We start from the raw sequence: 16,897 nt of genomic DNA on the forward strand, positions 1-16,897 counted from the left end.
AAGTTGTTCACCACTGACTGACCATAGTCTTTATGTCGTGTTCGTATGCATGCCAGGATAATTGCTAAAACAAATCTTCCGAAATCTGCAGTATTTGCTTTGGGCATTGTGCCCTATAGGCAACTTTCCAAGTTTTATGTAAATGGCGTGCTATCTGAAGCATGTCACTGCATGTTGCTCTTTCGCATGTGACTGAATTACCAACTCACATCCAAAGTGTGAGCAGATATTTTCTTGATAACACAGACATTTTTCTCCAATTATATAGTACATCATTAACCACAATATATCCTCTTTATGAGGTTCAACAGCACAATGCTAGCTCTGGTCAAGCATGGGGCTTGTGCACAGTTGGAATCTACAGCACTGCAGGCAGGGTACCAGCCTGGCAAAGTCTTGTCTGGTGGGGATTAGAAGTGAGCTGGGCCCCATCTCTTTCCCTCCCAGCAGGAGCTGTCATGTCAGCATAAGACTCCTTCAACTGAGCTTCACTCCGATTGGGCGTAGGGCAGGGGCCAGCGTCAGGTCACGCCACTGGCTATCCTCAGTTTCTACTGAGCCTGTGCCGCTCTCACAAAATGTATGACAGTAAGAATATATATTATCTGACAGCCCACGCCTGAGCAACAAAAGAGAAGAAGCACAATAAGACTCAATGCAGTCTCTGCATTGTTGTTGGACTGTAACAGTCGAGCCTTTTAACTAGAATCTGGATAGTTTTTGAGCCATTTAACTGCACTTACTCTTAGCACATTGAATTGCTGAAAAGTTGCTACATGCAAAACAGAGCATGTCATTTTCTGATTAAATGACATAGCTGAGGGCTGGTCGTATTTAGTGTGATAAGATGTTCCTGTGTGAGAAGTCAGTGAGCCTCCCTCATGGTGCTTGTTAACTGTGGAATTTGGTGTGTCTGTCCATGCACTATACTGGTCAGATAGATAGTGAAGTGGAATGAGAACCATGTGGAAAACCTCCGTAGTTATGCAGAGGGAGGCCAAATGTACAAACAGAGTTAGTGTGCATCATGAGGATACATCTGTGCAGTATTTTATGACAGTATCAGATTTTTGATCATGTTGTTTTTGTGAGCTGAGCTCCCTCCGGGCAGCTTTTTTAGCAATTTTAAAAAATGTCCATCATAGAAATGTTTTTTTTCTTTTTACATTTGTGTGCAATTGAATGCTGTATAGATGGCTATAGTGAGAATATATGGGCTGATCTGCAGAAGCAGCTGGCTGTAACTTCAGAGGCTCCCAGTAATGACAGGCAGCAGCTGGATGGCAGAAGGAAGTTTCAGTGTCTGCCTTTGAGACTTGCTTCTGACTCAGAGAGGAGTCTGATCGGTGTAGTGTCTCCTGAACAATAGCCACAGTAGTGGCCAAGCTATTAACAGAACGGTGCCCGGCCGGGCCAAGTGCTGGCTGCTTCTCCTCTACTATATCCACACTTACAATATAATGCTGTAATCCTTCCTGTGAAATTTGTTATGAAGACTATAAATCTTTCTAAGTGTGTCTCTCATTTCCCCTTTTAGCTGAGCAGCTGTGAAGGTCTGAGTTCCTCTGTCCCCTTTTCCTATGCCAGAGCAGCAAGATGTGTTTGGAAGCCATTATCATTTCTCAGCTGCTTAACAACTCCAAACCCAAAAAGCCAAGTTCATCCAGTGTGCTGATTCACTGTTTTGACTCAAAATTTGCTTGTTTTTAATCAGCTTTTAGCCATGACTTGGGAGAAAGATATCCTCTCTACTTTTAAGATTAAGCTTTTTTGATAAAGCTTATACTTAGGGCTGGATCAGGCGACCCTGAACCCTGCTAGGTGATTCCCATGATGTACTGAGTGTCTACTTCATTCATCTCTTTTCACTCTCTGTGTGTTTATACATCATTTTGCATTTAATCATCATCAATCATCAGTTATTATTAATCTCTGTCAGATGGCTGCCCCTCCCTGAGCCAGTGCTATCAAAGGTTTCTTCCTGTTAAAGGGGTTTTTTTCTTTCTTAAAATCACAACTTGCTCATAGGAGGTTATCTTATTGTTGGGGTTTTCTCTCTAATTTTTTAGGTTCTTTATCTTACAGTATACAGTGCCTTGAGGCAGCTGTTGTTGTGATTTGATGCTGTATAAATAAAACTGATTTGAACAGAATTTTAAAGAACTAACGTTACTGATGTCAAGAGCAGTGTCATAAGAGATTTTCTTTCTATTTCAGAATACCAGCTGATCAAAGCTGGTATTCACATATCCTTTGAATAGTATTATCAACCAGATGAATTGGCCTAGAAGTGGTTACAAATGATAACTCCTCAAAACTTTAAGACTTCTCCTGAATAACCACCAACAGACTTTCACAACCACCTACAAGGCATTCACACATATTCACGCAGATGCTGCTGATGCATCTGGGGCAATGTTAGGGCTTCGGTATTTTGCCTGAAGGCACTTTAAAATGCAGGCTGAAGGAGCTGTGCTTTCTTATCATTTTTATCATTTCGCTTTTTTTTCTAGGTTGAGGTTAAGGTTGGTATTCAGCGTATTTACTGAAATGTCTTAAGGGAAATGTTGATTTCTTAAGAAATAAGGCACCATGGATTTTCCCTTTACTTGCACTCACAGCGATGGTTTTTTTTGCCTTTTGATTTCACATTCTCTTGAGCCTACGCTGGAATTTGGGTTTGAATTAACAAATGTTATCATACTAGAACAAACATGAAAGCTGCTATCTGTCAGCAGCTTTAAGTACATCGTTGCAGAACTGCACATATAACTGCAAATTCTTGCTCTGTTTTCTCATGATAAAATTGAAAGTCTTCCTGTGATTGGTCCACCGACTGATGTTTTGTGGTTGCTTCTACCTTTTTATTGCTCTCATTTAGGCAGTCTTTTAAAGGTGAGGGGTCAAACCTGAGTAATAAAACCTATAGCCTGTAGTGATTGCAGTGTAGACCTGTTGACCTGGCCATTGTCTAAGTCTCAGCCTCAGGTTCAGTAGAGTGACAGGTTGATGTTAGTACAGTCAGTGGTGCTCTATCACTTTCCGGTCTCTGAGGAATGTTACATTCATACAAATGAGTACCTGGTAGGGGTCCTGAAAGGCCTCAGTTTCTAAAGTCAAAATCTGGCATAAATATTACTAAATTCTTTGCAATGTGGTCAGTTCGGAGTTTGCATTGTAAAAAGGCGTTTTCACTTGCCTTTACTCTGAGAAATCTACATATCTGTTTGTATTAATAAACATCAGTATCTGCTGATTTAAAGACCAAACATAAAAAAGCACAGGTCCTTTTTGGGCATGCAAGCATAATTTATCACCTCTGAGATTTTTTTCCCCTGTCCTGAGGATAACCTCCCCATCTGAGACATTTGCATCCTTTGTGTTCCCTTTAATGAAAAAAATATTTTGCTTTTGCTTTGATGTCATGAACAGATTACCACTGGGTTTTCTCGTTTTTATTAATGGCGCCTAAGAGTGCCATCGCAAGGGGAAACTTTGAGTCCCATGCGGGGCCATGCTGTTTTTGACATCTATCCATAAACAATATACAGCACAATAGACTTTAGGCGTAACACAGTTTCTCAGACGTAACAACACTGCGTCCCTGTTGGCCAGTTGACCACAGAAGAGTTCAGTCTCCAGACTCTGTTTGGTTTCCTCTGCTTGCCCAAAAAGGATATTTCACTACCTCCTGTTTACTCTTTACACTGGAGGCCGAAGAAAGTTATGATGACTTGGGGAGACAAATATCTTGACACAGCAAGGGGCATGCATGGCAGCCTGTGTCTAACTTTTTTCATCTTCATGGCAATAAACCATTGCCGGTAAGATGCGACATGTGATGATCAGGTGATGCATATGTATGTGATTTTCAGCAGATATTGCAAATTTAATTTGGTCCAAAATACCTGACAGAATGATGAAGAATCACTTGAACATGTGTCAAATTATACCTAAATAAGAAATCTTGGCTCACGTTCCCATATTGTTTATTGTGTTTGCTGACACTGACATCCAAATTTGAATCAGTGAATCATCTTACTTAAAATACGAGGGAAGTGAGTGGTTAACCATTCATATTGTCCAGGTAGAGGAGCAGGGTGTGGATCAGTTGTGACTTTGTTTCATGCTGGTCCAGCCTGGGGCACAGATTTGACCAGTGCCCTAATTCTCCCCTCTACGGAGGTCTGGTTGATGGATGTGGTCTAATCAGCAGCGGACAGACCTGCCACAGGAAACATCTCCCCATCACGTTTACGGAAACAAGTACTCCTCCAGAGACCCATTGATAGCCACAGAGGGAGAGGGGGAAGGAGGTGAAAAACAATTGGATTCTCCCTCATTTTCTGCGAAGAAAATCAGCAGACTGTCTACTTTTCACTAACCAGAATATGATTTATAGGCCTGCTGCCAAATGACCTCTTTGAACAATACAGTAGTCCAGAGCTTGATTGCCTTGAAAACAATTACCAAAGACCTATTTTGGGAATGCACGACTTGCCGATTTCCCATTGCATTATGTGTAAAATTCCTACCCTTCTTAAAGCGAGAGCTTGATACTTTGGGACTTGGACATGTTTGCTTTGTTATCAAGAATTAGACTGGAACAGTAATGCCACGTTTTGTTTGTTTGGAAGCTTCTTGTGCATTATGCAAGGAGGAAGTCAGACCAAGATAAGGATCCGCAAGATGATCACGATCTTATCTTAATTACCACAAGTTTCCTGTTGAAATTTGCTTGCTAATGTTGCAAAATTATTACCTTAGCTAGCATGTATTGCTCAGTGCTGCTTAAAGAGCCTTGTCTTGTGTGTCTTTTGGAAGCATCTGTCCTGTGAGAATGTGCCATGCACTTTGTGTCATGACCAAAAGGCTTTTTTACCTCTGACAGGTGATGCTTCTCTCCTGCAGTTCAAACCTTCGAAAATCCCCCCCCGCATATCAGGATGAGCATGGTGATGAGTCGCCATTTGCTCTATGAAAAGAGTGATGTGTCTGCCTTATTGGAATGCTAAGAGCTATTTGCTTTTTGGGCACGTTAAAGCTTGCCTCAGTGCGTTTTAGTTTCAGAGATTATCCCTGAAAAGAGTGTCCTCCTGTCCTCCTTTCTCCTTACTCTTCTCAAACTCTCTGACCTTGAGCTTGCTGTCAAGCAGCTTCCTGCCCTCTGCAAGGACCCATGGAGTCACACTTGCGCAGATGGGAGGAAGAGAGACCTCCAGCCCTTTAATTTATGCAGCTTTAGTGTGATCACAAAGCACTAAACTTTGTTAGTTCATCATAACTGAGTGTTGTAATTAGGTAATTTGTTGTTGCTGTTTATCAGATATGTGTGTGTATCGCTCAACACGTTTTAATCCTGTTTTGTAAAGCCTGAGGTCTTCACAGGACTAACCTTACCTACGTGAATGGAACGTAAGTGAGCAGGTTTAGACTTGCCCTCCCAACCGTTGTCCTAAAGGCCCTCGGGGTGGTACCGTCGTTTACCTGCTGTTAAGAAAAACATCCATTTTCCATGATATTCATGAAAGCAGGTATGTTCCTTTCTGCTCAATTTGCAAGTAAATGCATTAAACATTTGCTGACATTGAAATGCAAAGTAGACGCTGATCTTTCAGGACAGACGTGTAGAGCAAGGGTCAGGCACAAGAGCACCCCTGGTTACACCACCCTAAACAAAGACCAACAAAGGCAGGAAGGGCTGAGCCGGTGAACCCTACGCCCAGGCCAAACCATCCTCATCCATCGCATGCATCGAGTGTCAGTCCACTACCATGGGTGATGTTGACTGTTTTTCCTGTTTTAGTGTTCCCCGCACCTCCTCTTTGTGTAGTACAGTGTAAACACTCTCAAATCATGGTGCCGATGTAGATATTTAGACATCAAAGAGTAAAAGTGTAAATACAGCATTGTCGTCAGAGGCTTACTAGGTGAAGGATGGCATTGTCACAAACTTTCCACTCCTTCACAGCAACAGAAGGAAGAGACTGGTTAACAATAGAGTGTAGCAGCCTAAATTGTGGAATTGTGTAGGAATAGCACTGTACACTATTTGTACACTTTAATCTGGATTATTTGACGGATTCTTGTTACATCCACATGCAGTCATGAACATCAAAGGATAAATTGCAGTGACTCTGGTGATCCCCCGACTTGGTCCTCTATCGTTTTATAGTGAATTGTCTCAGCATTGATTCCTAATGACCTTTCATCTGTTAACATCGTGACATCAAAATATGACATCCAGTACTTTGTTTCATGTCCTAATATCTGCAAAACGAATGGCATTCCTATTAATCTCAGCCATGTTAGTGCTAATAAGAAAATGTTAATAGGCTAACCTGTTAAAAAAATGTTTTCATGTTGCAAGCAAGCTTTGAGGATATTCAACATATTCACACCCATGTACATATGACCAGTGGCCACAGTATATGAACCAAAGCAACTTTTTCAGTGTATCAACCATATGTTCACACTCAAAGGCAAGTGAAAAAAAGAGTAAACTATGGCAGTCATTCACTTGGTAATAGTCATAGTTATATAATCACATGGTCTTGGAGTTGGTACTTTAAAAAAGTAATTTATTTTGCCATTTTATTACCTAATTACTCCGTTACATACTTGTCACATTACTGCTTATTTACACTTTTACCTGTTGAAAATCAAGCCTAGGCTGCATTGCTGTAGCACTGGCTCTTCCTCAGCTGGCATTGTGTTATCATGCTGTTTTTGCAGATGTTTGCATAGAGTCCATGCAAACATCAGCAGCAGTAGATAGTCGTTTCTGGGTCGAGTGTAGTTTAGACTCTGTCGCCACATTGTTTTCCTTTTGTGCAGTAAAAATAAAGATAGTATCCAAATGTCCAGTCCTCAAGTTGTACATTGCATTGTAGTTGTTGTCTGCACATGAACTGAGGTCAGCAGATTACACAGGGCTTTTTTTCTAGCTGCCAATCTTGCAGATAACCAAAGAACTTACAAGTAACGACATAATTGTTTGCTTGGTAAATGTTAATCATGACTGAATTTAGTACACTACTGCATTAGAAAACAACTGTAATGTGATTATAGTAAGACAGTATTTTGCAGCCCAAAGAATTCAATGTTGTAACTACAAAAAAGAATAAGTTGTTAAATGAAAAAAATGTTTAAAAATTATCTACTGGCCCAAACTATAGTTAAAATGATTCCTTAAATTTAGACTTTTAAACAGGGCACTGTGACACAGTGTTAGCCAAGCAGCAACCTTTACCTCCTAGGACCTGGCGTCCACATATGTGGGCATCACATTTTGGGTTGTCTAGACCAAAATACAAAATTTTGCAAGTAATTCTTTGTTTTTACATTCATCGGGTCCCAATCGTCCCAAATAGCAAACAGAAATTAAAAATGCATGCAATGAAAGAGTTTGGGTCTTAGGAGGTTAATATAAAAATGAAAAACATTACAGTAATTAAAGTCGTTTTACAGACTGGTGCAAAAAATAAACTGTTTTGAAGTACATGGATAGTTTTCCCCATCATAGTAACTCTACAGTAGCTGATTTTTGGTGTAACTCATCCATTGGCATACACCTGCTGGGAGAGTGACTATTAAAGCCTTTTAGAAAAGATCTGTGTTATGGTGGGAGTGTAGTCTGCAGCGTTTAGTTTCAGATTAATCATAGCTGAATGAAAGCTTGATACGAGCACAGGCCTTTTTGCCAGCCAGCACATATGTTGGCATTGTGGCCACTATGATACCCAAGATCCTGCTTTGAAAGAGATACTGCCACATAACATCCTGTTAGCTCAAAGGATTGGGCCACTGTTATGAATGCTGATCCAAATTATGAACTTTTAATAGGCAGTTGAATCTATAAATGTCTCTATGACCTTTGTTTGGAAGTCAAAAAGGGTCTTCTCTAATCACAGCTGCCCCAAGAGTTTACGTAGCCCTAAGCAGAATTTCTTTGTTCCCTCAAATTTTTCACGTGTCTGAGCGAACACACAAACTCCCTGAGCGGTCCCTTGGACCACTGTGAGCAACAGCAGACGTGTGCGCTGTGGTCATGCCAGCATCGAATCCATCCAAGTTACATAGTTTATTAAAATAATCAAATTACAGCATTTAAATTTATGTTCGACTAGTTTTAATTAACTTTTTTAGCCCACTTACAATGAAAATTAAAAAAATCTTGTTCATGTCCTGTGTAGTATGTTAACACTATTGGAAGTAAAAATAACTTGAACTCCAATTTTGAAAACACAACTTTCTTTTTTTTCCCCTTTTTTTTATATAAAGCTCTGACTTGTATTATGAGTATGAGTCTGTGGTCTGGGAGAGAGTCTGTAACTCTCTGTCTGCAAAATACAGAATATAATGACCAATATTGGGCAATTAATCATATAGTTACTTCTTCAAAAAAGTAACTGAGTTATGCAAACAACAAAGTTTTTTGCAGCTGTTTACCTAAAAATACAGCCAAGGCGTTTTTTTAAAATAAACATTTCAAACTATTTACAGAACAATCAGCTGTTCTGCATCAAATTTGATGCCACACAAATTATTTGTGCCACTCCAAAAAATAATTTATGTGCACTATGAGATAAAGGAGAACAACAGTCTGATACCTGCAGGCCTGACAACAGGAGATGTATCACTCCTGTAACACCTGTAACATTCAGTAGTTGCCTCATTGCTCTGACACACACAACAAAACTACTGACCACACTACACGCTAAACGTTGCAAATCTCTCACATCTCAAAACACCGCCGTCACTCCTAAAACTTCCCCCCATTCCTAAACAACTAAGTGCGATGTTGCCATATCATTTTTTGATTGGTCAACATGGTACATTTTTCCACCAATAGGAAAGGGTGGGTTTTTTGTTTTTGTTTTTTGCTCACAGGCGGAGAGTGCTTTCGAGCGTTTTCCTTATAAAACGCAGTTTTTACCGTTTCTTCCTGCAGTAAATATAAACAAAGATAGTATTCAGGAAGAAAACCAAACATTGCATATATTTTTATCATAACTCTGGTTATGACTTTTTCCGTCAGTTGTTCCGTCTGTCCTCCTCACATCTCCAATGGTTGTACACGTTGTCATTAACGTGGCTTCATTCCACATCAGCCACGCCGCTTTGCTAGCTAAAACACCGGTGTCGGCACATAAGGACGCCTGTTAACCACGTTGATTTGCTGCGTATATACGAATGTGAATCGCATCATTGGCTGGACTATGGGATAAGGTGGCATCGTTGTAATCTCATACGGGAGCAGCCAGTCACTTACTGACTAACACTGCAAAACAGAATTGTTAAAGTTTTAATTTTAATTTCAATTCAGGTTGGATTTTTGTTTTTGTGCGCAACACAGATTTTCTGTGCGCAGAGACCGTGCCAGCAGTGCGCAATTGCACACGCGCACAGCTTAGAGGGAACATTGGTGATACCCAAAACCTGCAGGACACCTCCGCTTGAGGCCTGAAGTTGGACACCCCTGGCCTACAGAGAGCCTATGGAGAAGGGTTTTCAACCTATGCAACCATAGCATGTGTCAAGTGTTGATTGGTTGGCAAGCTGATTGGGAAAGGAAAGAAAGGTAAAGCAAAGTTCACCAGGAATAGGAAAAGACGTGAACACAGATTCCTTGGGGAAGTAAATAGGCAACGGGTATTAAAATGTACCAAATCAAATATGCAACGCTAGCTGGTGTGGTGATATCTTGCGAATAAGGGAGAAGCCAAAAGTAGCTTCTATTACATTGTCAGTCAATTAACACATTTATCGATATATTGTGCATTTTCTTGTACGATTACTATTTGAAGTGCTCTTGAGGGCCTCCTGCTGGTGTGCGAGCCCCAAGCAGCTACTACTCATGCCCAAGGCCAGGTCTGTCTCTAGTCATTATTGATACATAAAGTCTTTATAAACCCCTCAGCTGTGTTTTTCAAAGCCCTCAATCCTCGAGTGAGATGAAGTGCACCAACATGTGCTGAGTGCAGAGAATGTGGATCAACCCATTTTGGAAGCTGAAATAGTGCACGGCTTTGTCCAAATATTTTCTTTGAGTCTCAGCTTCTTCTTGAAACCAGTTGGCCTTCACACACACACAGGGCTCAGAAGAGTGACACATGGCTTTGGCATTGACTTTAGACCTGTTCTGGGACCATTAAAGACCAATTTGTCAGCATTCAGCACTGCGCAAACAGTGAGATGTGTTTCACAGGGCCTCACATCTGGACCTTTTGTGTTTAAACAGTGTCCCACTTCCTCTTTTAGAAACCTGAAGTACATGTATAATGGCTAGGCCACGTTCCACAGCCAGTTGGTCTCATTTCATTATTTTATTTATGCACTCTGGCCTATAACACTTATTCAAACACAGTTGTCCCTGATGTCCTATTCCTACTTCAGACACATGTTCTCCTTCTTCCTCCAGTCACATTGCATCATAATAATCATTAGTGGTAATGAGATAATATCATTATCCGCTGTTTGTTTAAGAGAAAAGAATAGTGCTATTAAGTGGACCCCTTACAGACTTCAACATAAATTGTAAAGTCAGCAGAGATGAAGAGACAGCCAAGACAAGGCCAAGGTTTGGTGTGGCAATCAGTCACTGCGAGGTCAGCTTGATTAAAGGAAATGGACTGAGTGGAAACTTTGAATGTGTGTTTTCAGTTGTGTTTTCAGCCCGCGTGATAGCAACAGCGGAACAGATGCTGAAACAATTAAGGCAAGTCGAAGGATGTTTTTACTCCCGCTCTGCCCCCTCCTCTAACCTTGTGATTGCACATCAAAGTTGTGGACAGAGTTTAAAGGTCGTTTTTATTGTTTGGCTGCTTAAAGCAGTTGTCGGATTTTTAAGAGGAACCGTGGCTTGTGGCGGCAGCACAAGCTGCGAGTGCAAACAACCTCAGAACAGGTTTGTCCTGACAATAACTCTGTGTCAAGTAGGGAAGGGATGTGGTCAAGGACAAATGCACATACATGTTTCAGCACAAAACAACAGTAGCTGGCTTTTCTAATGTAATTTGCACTGATGTGCTCGGCAGCTTTGAAGCAACTTCACTTTGATGCTCTAATCTGGCTTCTTTTAGCCCATCACTTTGATATCTGCATATATCCCTACACTAGCAATGGTAAACTATGGCAGGTTTGTAGCGCAAAAAGTTCCAGTTATGAAATTCTCTGTAACAGTTACACACTCTCATTTTTGACTCACCTGCACCACATGATGTGTGTAAAAGGATGGTGCACTGGTAGTTTGAATACGCACCCTATGGTTTGTTTGCTCTGAACAGAGAGGGGGGCCAGGACTCAATCTCGGAGGTGACTGATTTACAGTTTGTTGCTGTCAGTCAAACAGCTGACAGATGGTGAAAAGAGCAGTGCCTCCGCCGCACTGTCGCCGCTCATAGATACTCTGAGGTTTTAACAGTGGCGGGAGTGCTGAAATCTGTTCGTGGGGTTTGATAGGAAAGTTAAGCAGTTATAACAAAGCAATAATTATGAGTAAAATACAACTGAAATATATCAAATCAAAGGGTTATTTATTCAAATACTTAATTTTTAAGGAAACTTGGTTGGTAGAAACTGAATGTATACCAACCAGGTCGATTTTATTTGAGCAGATATCATTAAATTCAACATTTTACTTTGTACTCATGTAACAAAGTTACATGGAATATTGGCCAGTCAGCATTTGGGGCATACATCTTTGTGTTTGAATTAAGTGCGGTTGCCCTTACACTTTGTTTGTCTTACCTAGGATGACCATTGAACCTTCTACATAGCAATTAAAATTGCTATTTGAAAGAGCTTTTTAAAAAATAGTTTTCCTGACATTGTGACATTTTTCTCTAATATTAAGAAAATAGGAACATGGGTCTTGTTCTGTGATGAAATCTTGCGGCTTATTTTAGATTAAATCTTCAGAGAACAGTGTGTTACTGCTGGGTGGGAAAAGCTTGCTACCTATTTTGGATTTTTTTGGTTTGCTTGTTTTTTTTATGTTTTTTGATTTAAAGAGTCTTTTACCATTTCCCTGGAAGATTTCCAGTTTTTGGTTAGACTTTCAGCATAAACCTCTCTTTATGCCCTGCTGCTAAGACCACATTTTCAGGCCAATAAACTGCAAAAGAGTAATTAGTGTGTAAAAAATTGAGAACTGAAGCATTTTACTCAGTAATTATTTTTGTCAGGATAACACTGGGGTTTCTCACTGCCAGTCAGGTCTGTTACAGGTCTTTCATTCCAGTCCTGAAGGAAATTATCAAATAACAGACAGAAGTTCCACACAGACTTTGTGGGGCTTTGGGTGGAAAGTCTGCAAAGCACCTGGTTTTCACATGGGACACTGTTTAGGTTTCAGCTTTTCGTAATAGGCACAGGATTTGGGTTTCGGTTCTCCAATTTTAAAGAAAACAGGCAGTAATGATATTTGGACCTGACAAGGCGTTGAGCCAGACATTTCTTTTGACTTAAGAATACTTCTCCCATTGTAAAATTAAGCACAGTACCTGATTGCAAACAAACTATAAGGCAATAACAAATTTGTCTGAACTGTTTCGTGTTGCATATCATATTAACACTAACATTACCCAAGGCAGGGAAGAAGCAGTGAATCAATTGTGCCAGAGGGGGTGAAGCAGGCTAATTTCCTCCTAATTGAGCCACAGGCTTGTTGTTTTGTCAGGAGATTTTCGGCCAAATGGAGTCAGATTCCTGCAGATCCCCTGGGATGATGGGAGGGCCAGGCTGGAGTCTAGCAGAGCCCTGAGATCCCAGCAGTTACCCTGGCTCCTAATCCCTGTCATTAAGTCAGCTGCAAAGAGAAAATTGTCTATCCTCTTTTCAGCCTTGTCCTTTGTCCCTTCATTTCTTCCATTGCATCCTCTCTATCATTAGACTCATCTCCCGCTTCTCTATTTCCACCCCTGCTATTGTGTTCCACATTTCTGCACGACATCCCGATTTTCCCTGTGAATGCAGGTGACACATAAATCCTAATTGTCACCTGCACAATTTATCCAAACATCACTTGTCTTAGATGTCTCCTGTTTGACATAGGTTCACATTTCATCATAAAGCTGCTGCTCTGACATAGTTTTCAGATCCTACTTTACAAAAAAATATCAGGAAAGGTATGTCACTTATTTGTGTGTATATATACATTTCTAATAACCATCACAGTGTATACCAATTAAGTGGACTGTCTTGAGCAACAATAAAACAAAAGTTGGAGAGAAGCATCTCAGCTGGAGAGACAAACTGTCCTATTATAGCACATCCTGTGGTGCTTGCTGTTTTGTCCACTGACACACAAACACACACAATGTGGTGGGGAGCCAGAGGATGGGTAAGAGGGTGGTCCGGGGTCCTGAAAAGGAGAGAAGGGAAACACCTTGTGACCCCCCTGTTCCTGACCATGCTACTGGAGGTCCAGAGACAACAAGGATGGAAGAGCATAGGGCACCGCTGACATCTGCTTCTGTGTGGGTCATTCAGTGTTGTTGCCTCATATTTAATAATATTTAATCATATAAATAACTGTCAGAAGTCTGTTTACAGTAGTATCAGGAAGACCTACCTACCAACCCTGTAATGTCCTCTGAAGTGAGGGAAGCACAACTGTGTGTGCTTATTTCTTGGCAGCCTAGAATAAGGAAGGTAGACAAATGATAAATAAACAGTCAGGATTTTGCTTCTTGTGGCAAAGACAATCATCAGCATGCAAATGTTTGGGTTTTGATATGGATGTCAAACTCAAATGACTCCCAGACACAAACAGCACGACTCTTGCTACAGATAAGCCAGTTTTCCTTGGATGGGCCATTTCACCCCCCCAAGGAAAACTTTCTTTTGGTGTCCATACTGCACACACTCAGCGCACTGCCACTAAATGCTGAAATAAGTTAATCTGGATGGATTTATATGTAATACCAAATAGGATCAGTTGACAATCACGGTAAAACAACAAAGGACATCATCTGACAGTTCTAAGGCCTCACACATCAGGAACGGTGACTGTAAAAAATCCATGGACGACCTAACAGCTCCCCAAAAGTGAAGCCAAAATGTCTCCGTTGGCCCCCTGATGTCTGGCCGCAGTATAGATCATAAACTCTGTGGTAGTGGGTGGGACTGAGGTTAAAAACTAAACCAAAAACAGTTTGCCTCAGATTCATTTTTCCCAAAGATCTTTTCTGCCACTTTAAGGAGGTCTACTGATTTGGGTTCAAAGGTTCATTTGGATCAGTTTAATGTTAATTACTAACTTGACTGTTAAATGTGATTGAGAGCTGCAGTCCTGGAGAAAGTCATGTATCTGTGTCCAGGAATTACACCTAGAGTAGGCACACTGAAAAGAAATACTCTATTTACCTTCCAAAATGACCCCTGTGCCAATTTCATTTATAAAACACCTTTTATTTTATATAAACTCAACGTGCTTAACACAGAAGATAAACATGTGAAAATCTGTGTGAATTTAAAATTCCTTAAGGCAGTTAAAAAAACCCCAACCTTGTCAATTTGTGTCTTTAAAACTACAACACAAGGTATTCTGCAGTAACTAACTGACATTCCCGAGGTATTATCACATTTTTTTTCTCAGTGTGTTAAATGTAATCCTCAAGTTAACATCCTTAGCTAGCTAAGAGAAAGAGTCATTAGCTACTGGAGGAAGCAAGTGTTCGGTAGCTATGATGTTTTAATTTTCATAAATAATCCGTGCACATGAATTAATCTACCCCGACTAAAGACGTTGTTCTATATGGATGTAAATTAATAGTTCGTGTTGCTGTTCAAACATTAGCTCTGCTGCTCTGACAGTGCAGGACAGAGGGGTGTTAAGCTGAAGCAGGCTGCCAGAGATGAAGCACTGAAACTGTTTATATGAGAAGCATTGAAAACTTCACCTGGGCAGGTCTGACATGATTATTAAATACCTACATGAAGCTGTATGTCTCTCTCCACACATGCATGTGCACTAACGTAAAAGCTGACATGTGCGTCAACATCCCCTTGTTATCGGTAAGAGTAAACACTTTATCAGAGGCCGACATTCACAAGCTGCCTGTAATTTGACTTCGCGGTTTCTAGCTGATATCAAAATTCACTGAAAAAAAATACTGATAACATGCCCACAAAATAAAACCATGTTTACCCGAAGCCGTTCATATGTGGCCCAGCTGTTCATCTCAGTTTGTAATGGACATTAAACACAGCCTAAGACAAACAGTCTCTCCTTTCTGTTGCCTGTAGGGAGGACTTCGCCTTCAGTCATCTTGATGTTAAAATATAAGGTGATTCATATTTGAGTAATTTTTTAGTAATATCTTTTTGGGTTTATACATTCAACACTGCTGCTTTACACAACAAAACATAAAAAAAAACCCCACAAAAAACAACAAAGCCTAATATTAATGAGTGGAAACCGTGCAGGATTGGACTTCATGACCGAATCATTGTATATGTCCACTCTTTATGCTGAATATACTTAATTGTTTTAAAATTAGAGTAAATTAGTAGTAATTTTCAGAATTAGCTGATGGAAACGGTACAAAGGCTAAACAACCATATCATTTGCTGTCAGTTAAACCTGGACTTGTGTGGAGATGATTCCTTACGATTCCTCCAAAGCTGATGGGCAGCAAAAATGGCTGATGTCTTTTTCACCTGGCTAATACTTAGCCTCTGACTTTCTATGGAAGCGCAAAGGGTGCACTCAGTTTCTCACACGCTGCTTCTACATTTGGGCTTCATTTTTGTGTGATAATCACGATGTGGTTCAGTATTGTGCTTGTTGATTTTTACTTAGCTTAAAGACCGGCTAAAAAACACATACTTTTGTAATATATCCTGATGTGTAAAACCTTGGAATCGAAGGAGGGTGTGCGTTGTTTTTACTGCGACTGTAATGTTGCAGTCTTGAATGGCGGTAGTTTAAAATAAAAACAGAAGGGTCACGTATCAACAATCAAGGACTTCCTCATTAAATTCTGGCCCCTGGATTACTCTCCTCACTCACAGACATCTGTAAGTCTTGACGTACTCGGATACTTAGCAGTACATTTCATGAGAACCCATTGTGTTTTTATTTAATCAAAAATGTGTTTTTGGACGATATAGGTTTAAAAAAACAAGCATAGAAGCACAAAAAATAACACTAAATCTGTTAACAAGGCATTTTCTTGCACTGATCAAACACAAATTTGCATCTTCCTGTTCCAGGAAGTGTAACAAAATTTTAATAAAACAGTCAGCAGGTGTATTTCTCATTAACAGAAAAGTGCTGAGAGCAACAAAAATGAAACAATGGGGCCTTGTTATCAAGCAAGCAATTCTTATGATTGGGTGGAGGTCTCCATTCAGTTCAGCGTTGAGGTCAAGATTAAAATATAGCTGCGTGTGACCTCCAGCTTGACGGTTTAATCACAGCACGGCACAAAACCGCCTGGAAGGTTTTGACAGAATTTCCCATTTCGTGCAATGTGAATGTTTTACGTATTCCAATCCCCGCATTTAGGTTCAGATTTTTTGCGTTGTGGAAAATTAAACATTCATGGCAAATTGTTACACTGGAGTCACATGGCGAGCTATCCTCGTATAGCCTGCAGTATGATGAGATACAAACCCCTCAGCAGGAGCAGTGCCCTCACACATCTGAGGGTGTAGCTCTGGCTCCATGGCACTGGAGTGCGACGTCATCTGACACAGCAGAGTCGACTCTTAGCGAGCTGATGTGAAAGCTCTGCAGATGTGGCTCATAGTGCGTTTTTAAGATTTCACTAGATAGAAAAGTATAAATGATTTTTATCCTTATTTCATTCAAAGTCTTTGCATCAGAGACAGCATGCACTTAAAGACCAGTCGTGTCTCTAAAGTGACTACGCTGTGACCCCACAGG

Source organism: Rhamphochromis sp. 'chilingali' (assembly GCF_963969265.1).
Source record: "Rhamphochromis sp. 'chilingali' genome assembly, chromosome: 10".
Classification (NCBI taxonomy): domain Eukaryota; kingdom Metazoa; phylum Chordata; class Actinopteri; order Cichliformes; family Cichlidae; genus Rhamphochromis; species Rhamphochromis sp. 'chilingali'.